Raw genomic sequence first — 11,115 nt, 5'->3', positions numbered from 1 at the left:
AAGGGAAAATTTTTTCAAAAGTTCCCGTGAATTTTCTGTTTGCATTTATAAAGCTAACACGCATAAAAGATATGTAAGAATTATAATATTTTCAAGAACTTTACTTTAAGAAATCGTTTATTGTGACTAGTGAAGACGTGCGTTTCTGTGAGTTTTGATGGATTTGACTATTCACTGCTTATCAATTATCAGAAAAAAATCATTCCTTACTTTATCAAAAACTGATAGCGAATTTAAACCCTTCCTGGAACACCGCTGAGCCTGTTGGCTAGAAATAATAATAGGGTTTTGAGATTAAGAGCTGTTTCGAAAAAAAGTTGTAACTTTTATCAATGACGATCAAGCAACTTTATCATTGACAACATAATCTAATACGTAATTAGCACATTATCGAATGCAATGCAAACCATTTTACTGACCGAATCCAATGTTTTCATGGAAAATTCTCGTTGTGTTGGTACATGCTTCATTTCTTGAAATAAATATATATAATATATAAGATATCGTGCTTCTTGATAACAAAAATATCTTCTCTCATATGTCCTGATAAAATTGCTTCGGTTTACATTGCAAGTGATAGATTTAGATGCATCTTCCACATACCATATATTTAACGTTGATAGACAGACGATTACATATGCAATAAACTATAAATAAATGAATGAAAGCATTTTTGTACAGAAAATAACTTTTACTATTACAATTTATTTTCTCATGAAATGTAAATCAAGTATGGACAATTATTAACCGGCATTGAGAATTCGTCATTAAATTTTAAACTAATGAGACAAACAACCCAAAATTAAGTAATAATCGATCTCTTCTTTGGAGCTGAATTGTTTTCAAAATATTCCCGAAAGGATCGACACTGGTGTACACCGAAAAACACGATATTTTATCAAAATCCTGTTTGAAATTGGCCAAGTATCAAGATAACATTAACTTTAATCTTTTCTAATTTTAGGCGAATTCCGTAGATAACAAGGTTAACATTTCTGGAAAAAGTACAGTTTATAAACACTCATTATATCCAACTTAAACATGTATATAATGAAGATAAAATCCAGGTGTTATTACTGTCTTGTTTGTGTTTGTCCGCATCGCAGGAAGTTATTTCTGGAAAATAATCAGACCACCTGTTTAATATATAAAGTATGGTCATTGGTTACCATGTTTTGTTCAAACTTCATGTCTCCACCGACTAGGATATTATCTATATCTAACATGTTATAATAGTAGGATTTAATGGGTATACTTCATAAACTGAAAGTAAATAAGCACATCTATTCATTTATAAAATTGCATTATGTTTCTACAATGCTTGAATGACATTGAGAAACTGGAAAGTTAACATACATTTACATGTTCTCGTTTTTTATCACTTTTGTTCATTATTTGACAAAATGGTAAATGATATAAAATTTACAAAGATATTTTTTTTTGTTAAGCACTGAACAAGCCGATCATAAACTATGTATCAAAATCCGTCGCTGATTTCATTGTGTGTTAATACAAACTGCAGCTGCTGCCATAACTACTGCCATTGTTTTACTAATTAAATTTAAAAAAAAAATTTGATCCGATTTCGTGTTATATAACGCTCCTCTCTTCCTTTAATAAACTTATGTTTTCTTCCATATTGTTCAGTCTACAGGTTTAATTCATTGACTTCCTGCTATACAAGTGTTTAAGAAAAAGAAAACAAAATATTTTCTTTCTGGAGGATGCTTTATTAAATGAAACAAAATATGACAGCATCTGACAATAATGTCATGATTTGATTGAAGTAAAGAGATCTTGTAAAATCTCTCTGAATATGAAACATTTATGGAGGATTTCTTTTTTCAAATGAAACAAAATATGCCAGAATGTGACTAGATTTGTGAGCGTGATTGAATTATTTGAGAAAGTTAATGACATTCTATCAACTTATGTTGATATTGATAGCGAAACTAGGCTAATTGCCATGATATCATAAAACAAATTATGTTGCTATTTATAACCTTAGCTGTGTTTGAAACACAGATGATGTAATCGTTATCAAATTTTTTATTTGCATTTTCATGACAGTTCAATATCTATCATTTTTACTTTTTTTATAACTCTTTTCATGTTATTGGGAGACCAAGAGAACGTAAAATACACATTATTTTCTGTGATATTACACAATACAATAAGTATTTAATTATTTATGCATGTATGTATGTATAATGTTTTGTTTTAATCTGGTATGTACATTTTGTGATATGATTTAGCCATGTATAAACATCTTTGACATATTGAAATAGATCTATAGATTTAGGAATAAAAAGAAACAAAGTCAGATGTAAAACGATTATATGCGTCATCTTGCTAAAATTTAGCATGTAAACGTTAAGATAGTCCAAAACCTACATAGAGTGTATCTGTTAAAATGTATTAAACAGTAGCAACCTTTGTAGTAACGAACACAGATGCAATTTAACGCTCGTAAAGAGTGCAAAAGCGCACCCTGGTAAAGATAACGATACGAAACAACAACAACAACAAAAAACAAAACAAAAAAACCCCAAAAAACACACAAAAAAAACGCGATATATTGATTTTTTACGGACAATAATTTAGCATCTATTGATAATAAGTATTATAAATAAAATATTTAGGAAATATGATGTTTTATTTAGACAGAAAGAAAGTACAATACAGCATTTGTAATATAAGGCTTTACCCTTTCCTGAAGATATATCTATTATTATTATAATTTTTTATTATTATTATTATTATTATTATTATTCACAGTAAGTGGAAATCTATTCGCCAAATCAGAATTTTATGACTATATACATGTATATTAATGTGCGGACACGTACACACGCACACTCGGATTAAAGCAACGAAAAGAAAAGGAAAAAAAAAGACAAACTCAAACCATATTAAAGCAACAAATGTATGATTCAGTGTTTTGACAGTGTTTAATAAAATATTAATATACGATTATGCTGCGATAGTGTACAGTAGTGTTGCGACAATAAACGCTAGCGATAAGACAATGTATGGTAGTGTTGAGATAATGAACGATAGTGTTGTGACCATGTACAAAAATGTTGTGACAATGTACCCAAATGTTGTGACAAAGTATTATAGTGTTGTGACAATGTAAGGCAGTATTTTGACAATGTACGGTAGTGCTGTGACAATGTAAGTTAGTGTTGTGACCGTATACGATAGTGTTGTGACAATATATGGAAGTGATGTGGCAATGATAGGGAAGTGTTGTGACAGTGTACGATAGCATTAGGACAATGTACGATAGTGTTGAGACAATGTACGATAGTGTTGTGACAATGTACGATAGTGCTGTGACAATGTATTGAAGTGATGTGACAGTGTACGATAATGCTGAGTTAATGTACGATAGTGTTTTGACAATGTACGATAGTGCTGTGACAATGTAAGGTAGTGTTGTTACAGTGTACGATAATGCTGAGTTAATGTTCGATAGTGCTGTGACAATGTACGATAGTGTTGTAACAATGTATTGTAGTGCTGTGACAGTGTAGACAAAATTGCGATTTTGTAGGAAAGTGTTGAGACAATGTACGAAAGTGTTGACCCCATGTGTGTTTCAAAAATGATCAAATAGACCAAGTTAAATTTGAAATAGTTACTTTAATTTTGGTGCTTCTATATGATTATAATGTAATATGAGCCGCGTCATGACAAAACCAACATAATAGGTTTGCGACCAGCATGGATCCAGACCAGCCTGCGCGTCCACGCCGTCTAATCAGGATCCATGCTGTCTACTTGTATAACAAGTAGAGAAACTGATAGCGAACAGCATGGATCCTGATCAGACTGCGCGGATGCGCAGGCTGGTCTGGATCCATGCTGGTCGCAGACCCATTATGTTGGTTTTGTCATGACACGGCTCATATGTCTTATCACACCAGCTGGTAATTGATGTGGCATCTTTGATTAGTGATAAATAAAATTTTAATTTTTATAATAATGCTTGATTCAATTTGAAACAGATAATAACACCATTTAATCATTCAGCAGAAATATATATGGAATGTTTTTCCTTCTCGTTATCAATATAAGCGATGATCTATATCACCTGTAAGTGAATGAAGCATTTAAAATATCATCTGGTGTTTTTACACCTGAAGAAGATATAAGAAAACTTTGATAGAAATGATTGATTTATAGGCCATCTTAAAGGTAAAGTTCTGTATTTATTAGAATTGTTACGACTTCCTGCTGTTTTATCTTATAATTTTAAACACTTTAAGTGAGATCCATTTTTATAAAGGTAAGAGTTCATACAGAATTTATTTTTTTGGAAATGCTCGGTCATGTCATGTTACGTAATATAAACAGTACCTAGTCACACTTGTACTGATAATGTATTTTGGTTGTGGTTCACTTTATAAAATTTTACAGTTAAACAATTTCTTGTTTGTAAACATCTGTTTAAGTGCCCTTTTCCATTTGCAGAGTTGAGTTAAGATTTTAATCACAGTAAGAGAAAATTTTGACTTAGATGAATTTTTGTGCCTGTCAATTTTTATCTTATAGTTCATATTCCTAAAGTTATCACCCAGCTGCAATCATACTATATCTTTTCTCTCCTCTGACTTATGTTACATTACAGAAATGTCTTATAAATATTTAAAAAGAATGCTTTAATAGGGGTATTTATATTCAGGGGCAGGTGACACATGCTGTTTGACATATCTGTAAGGTTGTCCCGTACTTTGTTTCAGTGTTGTTTTATTTTCTTGTCCTCAGTAGTCTTCGATTCGGGTCTTTTAGTGTTAAGTATTGAATACCACATTGGACGGTGCTAGCGTGTGTGTAAGGTTTTATATCACCGTTAATGAATAGGCACAATAAAAACAAGGTTGTGTGTTCAGATATTTGTTTTGTTTACATTGTCATCGAGAGAGGTTTCCTTTTTAATTATTTCGTTATAAACATGTTCTTTAATTAATTCATTGAAGGAGTATTTTGATCTTTTATCTTGAGATTTATTTGACTCTAAGATTATAGTAGAATATACTAGATAAAGATCTCACAAGACAATGAAACGCTGACTGAGATCCTTGTCTAGTAAACTCTATTCGATCCGTTGGGAGCCAAATACAAGTAATTATATAAGAGTCTTACAATGACCTTTTTATTATATACGTATATACATGTATGTCATTGAATTCAAACAATATAACTACTTTAACTACAGCTTAAAGTTGTGATGTAATCAATGACATTCCTGATCAAAGCCGTAATTTATACTGCGGGTGGTATTTGTGCATGTGATACACGCAGTAAATGTACAAACAATATTTTTAGTTAATTTAAAAAAAATATCATAATATGTTTTTTTCTTCAATTTCTTACACCGTAATTAATAGTTTTATATCCACCAATTTACAAATAATTGACATAAAACTGTTTTGCTTGACTGTATTGAACGTTTAAGACACGGATTAGTCTTTATGAAGAAACAATGTCAGCTTTATTTTCAATTAGGTAAAGTTTGCTAACTTTACCACTGATAACGCATTATATCAGATAAAAATGTGGTTGTAATGTATGTTTTGATAGGAAATAGCTCTTCAAATACACTTCATTTGTCTTTAAAATCAACACCATAAACAGATTCTTTGATAAACGGTACAGTCTGGTACCTTATGTATATCATGTGCTACATGTGTGTATCCTACCGTTTTAGTGAAATTCAGGGCTACCTATTGTGCTTTAATGTAAATGGATGTCAAAAAGTTTTATCAAATTTCATTTCATAAGCATCAAAGGATCAACACTTTTATTCTAAATTGTTGTTTTTAAAAAACTTTCATAAACTCCCGTCATATGCTTGTCATACATGCTGCTGTAAATGCTACACATGTAGCTTAGGTTGAGATATTTGTACAAAAAGTTCACATTTGAAGAGAAATTAGGAATGGCATTTCTATTTTACTTTTTTTATCTATCATGATTGATGTCAATAAAAATGTCCAAACGTTCCTTTAATATAACAAACTTTAATCCTGATGGTTTTGATGAATTCCATGTTTGCGTCAGTCTTTTATGAAAAAACATAGCACAAAAACACTTTCATCCCCGCTAGAAATGTCACGATGTTTTAAGCAAGTGAATACACCAATTAATGAAAGTTAACAGTGATTTTTTGCTTATCAGTTATTCTCTAGCTATTTCTGTAATCTTTTCCTGTTAAGATTTGAAGAAAGTAAAGGTTTCTATGCATTTCTAATTTCAGCTGCAAAAACACAGTAATTCGTATGGCATTACATAAGAGATACATCAGATAATAAATGCTAAATACGAATACTTTTGACGTATGTTTATTTGTTTATAAAAATGTATCAGACCAAACTTTGTTTGCATTGATAGCTTTGTTAAATAAATGAACTTTATGTTCTAATTTGACTCATTATTTAAAAGATAACAAAGTTTATTGTGCATGGCTAAATTGCTTTGCATATGTGATATTATTCGTCGGTCCGTAGATGAGATCTCGTTCGGTCAGTAACTGGATATTGTCTTAAACCTACAATCGTAAGATTAATAAATGACTACAGAAGAAAATATCGACATTCAAAAGACTTTTCTTTTTCAATGTTTTAATATATTATGAAAAATATCAACAAAGTAGGAAAAACAGCAAAGTAAAAGATTGCAATATGATACATTAGTATCTTAGATATTTTAATATTCGTATACTTTTAACAATGCTAAATAAATACATTTGTTTGTAAATTAAATTTTAGAACGGTTTAATATATCACTTTTCTAACAATTCAAAATCTAATTTTTTTCATTCACCTATAAAATAATGTATCAATTTACACCAATGAAATAGTAGGGATCAGGATAGTTTTGTATCCCGTCACGAAAAGATGTAATCAATCGCCAGTAAATTGACCGTAAACATAAACACTGAAATACGTCAATACAATATTTTACGGACAGTTGGAAACGTATGTTAAATTTACCCTAGGCTTCGTTTTTAAATAATGTGGTCATTCATGAAAACCTGATGAATAAATAAGAGTCATTATGGAAAAACAACATGTAGTGACATTTGTTAATTTATTATCAATGATCAGTTAATTGGATATAAGATATTCATAGGTAAGTGGGATACCTTATGTCATTTTTTTTATTTATTATTTTCTGTACGTTCTATCTCATTTTGTATGATCCTATTAGAATACTATTTCATAGAAACAGGCATATATTAATCAGTGTTCATAACACATTGATTTATTATATCATTCCTTATTATATCTAAAAATTATCCTGATTATATATAATGTTTACAATTACTATGACACTTAAGTGTTTTTAAAGTTTTTAAACAATGTAATAATTATTGTAGAAACTATCTGAAAATGGTTGGTTTTTATAGAGGGTGAACGTGAAAAATGGCAAAGTTCTTAATATGCGAATTCCTTTTGTCTTTCTATGTATATCTAAAATCTTGAGTAAATCGGATGAAATTTGTAAAACATCTATCAAATTATGTGTACAAACAATCTTGATATAACTGCATTCGCAGCTGGGAAGATCTCCGATTTTAATGTAATGGATTTTTTTAGAAATCTTTACTTATGTATATCATCACAGGGGTAATAAAAGCAGGTGGGGTATTAAAACAAGAAGATTAACATTCTGGCCCACTTCCCTTACAGTGACACAGTCATAGTCATATAAATACTTAAAAAAAAATTCTGTAACTAATTAAAAGGAAATTCTTAAGACTTGAAGGTATTTGAGAAAATGTATAGGACTGCATCCCAGCAAACACCCGACGTTGACCCAACGTTGGATCAACGTTGAATTTTGGTCGCGCCGTCGGTGACCTTCATACAACGTCAAATCGACGTTGAATCCCCGACGTCTAACAGACGTTTCATTTTGACGTCGACTCGACGTCGGGTTTTGGTCGGTAATCTGACAATAGGTGAATTTAATTTATGAAACCAATATATATATAAATGAAAGCATAAACAGCGAGAATTTTAAGTTTAAGTTTGGAAAGGGCACATTATATATTTATTTTCTCCATCAAAACAACAGTATCACGTGGGTGGCTAACGTACGATATTCGATAGGTGGCGCTCTGTAAACGGATAGTCGCAGATCAGTATGAAATATATTTGCTCTATTTTCGTTTAAATAATATCTTATCTCCTCGAATTAGTCTAAGAAGTGTTTATATAATTTACAATGAAGCTGTTATCATTGTGAGGGCTTCATTTTATAGTGGTAAATAATTTAGTAAATTCGAATTTGCGACTTATCGGATTTGAAATTCAATTGTATTGGCGGACAAAAAAACGACGGGTTGACAGACAAACTTGTATATTCCAAACAAAAGAAAAAGGTAGGCAAACATTACATATTGTTTTTCAATGCTAATTTACCGCATGTTTGCATGGATTCGATGGTTATTTGATCATTGAAATGTTTGACTGGTAAAACTTAATGTAACGTGATTTCGCGAGATAAATATTTTTGTTTCCACGTAAGAACACTTTATGATTTATCATTTGCTATAGAACAGTCTGTATAATCGGATCATTTTTCCCACACTATATCGCCATGCCAAATAAATGCACAATCAATGGTAGGAAATATCCTAGCAATTGAAATCAATAAAAAGTTAAATGCAGTACGTTAGACTCTTATTATTCAAATGCTGGTAAATAAAATTTCCTCTTATTTCTTATCAACATGAATTTCCCTTATATGAGGGGCCAGTCATTTACACATGTATCAGATGCAGTTTGATTTTGATATCTGTGTAGTTGTTAAACTACTCATTGTTAATTTAAGTACTATACCCATACTGTTAGCATACCATGTGTTTCTTATATTCTGATAATGATTCATGGCATTTGATACATGTAAATGATACGACTTTGGTAAGATATATCTGAAAGCACATTGTATTTGACTTGCTATCTTTTTATTAATGTAATCAAACAACATATTATCAATCAGAAAACACATTATCATAGTTATAAATCAATAAAAGTAATAGTTTGTTAATTAGCCTGCTTATCAACAAGTTGTATGCTCGTATCATAAAACGTTTTTTCACTAAGCCAGTCTGTCCTATATACACTTAGTAGATCGGATCATGCTGGGCAGACATTATATCTACAAAAATGACAGTAACATGTGAATTTCTTTGATGTTGTATGAGCATTTGTACAAAGTACATTGAATATAAAAAAATAACAATATCATTTTTTGCGGGAGTAAAATTAATTTCATTTTGGTATTTGTTATATCAGTTTTTCATGCGCTTATGAGTTAACTAAGATTAATAGTAATTGGATTTTGCCTATTGTATTAGACAAACATCCTTCCACCACATGGTTAAATTCTAAAACGATTATATTTCATCTTTCAGATTGTGAAAACTATGATAATTCAACATGTGTCAAAAGTTCAGGAGGAAGATAAAAATATTTAGAGGAAAAGAAAAATGAAAACCTACCAAGATTTTGTGACAGGTATATTTCAAAATATTATAGAAAATACAGTGATCTTATTACCCTTGATTTTATAATGAGATTCACGAAGCCATTTTTATCAAAATTAATAGATATATACAGTAGGTACACGAAACTACATGGTTTAAACTAACTTAAAAATAATAAGTATCTTTTTAAGTAGTTGGAGAGTTTTGTTAGAATTTCGTTTAATTATAATATGTATAAGTGATTTATTTCTTGCGCTTGTAACTGATTATTTTATTTTTTTAATTTCAGAAAGTGTGATGAGATCTCAGGTTGGAGACGGTAATGATACGCTTATAGTATGCCCCAGATCGACATAGTGTAGGAGGACGAAAGAAGCTAGAATACTAATGAAGATACATGAACATTGCTATTTATAGTTATAACAAAATATTCAGAATATTGTTCCATTTAACATTCAGATCTAGATTCAGTTATAAAATACAAAGACAAATATACAATCAGTGAGTTGGATAGATGATTGAAAAATCCCAAACTCAGAGTGATCAGTTCAGTGGTGATATAAGAAAAAACACATGCATGGATGTTTGCTTTATAAAATGTCAGTGTTAATATTCAAGAAGGATTTTAAGGATTTTGTTTATCTTATTTCTAAAACATGCTTAATTAATACATGAAGCGTTATTAAAGTACATACCGTCAAGTTTAATAGTTTCAAAAAATATTATGTAAATCTTGCATTTTGTTATAGTACCACATTTCTTGTTTTGTACTTGTGATTCCGAGTATAAAATAAATTGCTAAAATCATAAGAATGCTTATTTATTAAACCCTATTAAAGAGCTTCAAAATGAAAAAAGATAATATTCCAAAAGTTTTGAATGAGGTTAAATCATGGTCAGAAAATTTGGTCAGATAAGGTTGGCATATGGTCAGATAATGGTCAGAAAAGGTTGGATTATGGTCAGAAAAAGGTTGGATTATGTCCAAATAATGGTCAGAAAAGGTTGGATTATGGTCAGATAATAGTCAGAAAAGGTTGGATTATGGTCAGAAAAGGTTGGATAAAGGTCATTTTATGATGTTGTATAGACGTCGGTTTCTGACGTCTAAAAAACTTTCAAATCCAACCTTCTGCCAACGTTTACCCAACGTCAGGGTCTAACATCAGTACAACGTTGGTACAACGTCTTTTGTTTGCTGGGATATAACTAAGTATCCATCGATAGTAAGCATTCAAGAAATTAAGAAACTTAAAGGAATTTCTTGGGACATGGAAATATTCGAGAAAGTATATTTGTTCTTTTATACAGTTCTGTTCAATAGATTCAACTTGTTATCCAATAAAATTGTTCAACAGGGCGAATAAATTGTCCGCATTTTTACAGAAGATGTATTGTTCACGGGGGCAAAAATTTTAATGATTTCTATTTATCTTTCCTCAAATGTCCCAACAACTCTGCAAATATTTTGTATTAGAACATGCTTTCCTTGTGTAGCATATTCTGAAATAAGTCTCCAATATTTTGAGTAATAAGTTCCTTCTTTATTTCCTATGTTATAAATCTTTTTATCTGACGACGCATTTAAACAAATTAGTTGATCATCCGAAAAA

At 30.4% G+C, this 11,115-nt stretch overlaps 1 long non-coding RNA gene across 1 annotated transcript; it reads left to right on the top strand.

Annotated features, from left to right (window-relative positions):
- The first annotated feature begins 7,803 nt into the window (after positions 1-7,803).
- LOC132755947 (uncharacterized) lies at positions 7,804-10,311 on the top strand. The gene is made up of 3 exons (XR_009629264.1): positions 7,804-8,395; positions 9,431-9,533; positions 9,792-10,311. It is a non-coding gene; the product is annotated as an uncharacterized LOC132755947 (long non-coding RNA).
- Positions 10,312-11,115: the final 804 nt, after the last annotated feature.

The sequence above is a fragment of the Ruditapes philippinarum genome, unplaced genomic scaffold, assembly GCF_026571515.1.
Source record: "Ruditapes philippinarum isolate M1 unplaced genomic scaffold, ASM2657151v2 ctg20848_1_1_1_1, whole genome shotgun sequence".
NCBI classification, from domain to species: domain Eukaryota; kingdom Metazoa; phylum Mollusca; class Bivalvia; order Venerida; family Veneridae; genus Ruditapes; species Ruditapes philippinarum.
Note: the sequence above shows the minus strand (reverse complement) of the source record. Positions and strands in the feature narration are given on the sequence as shown.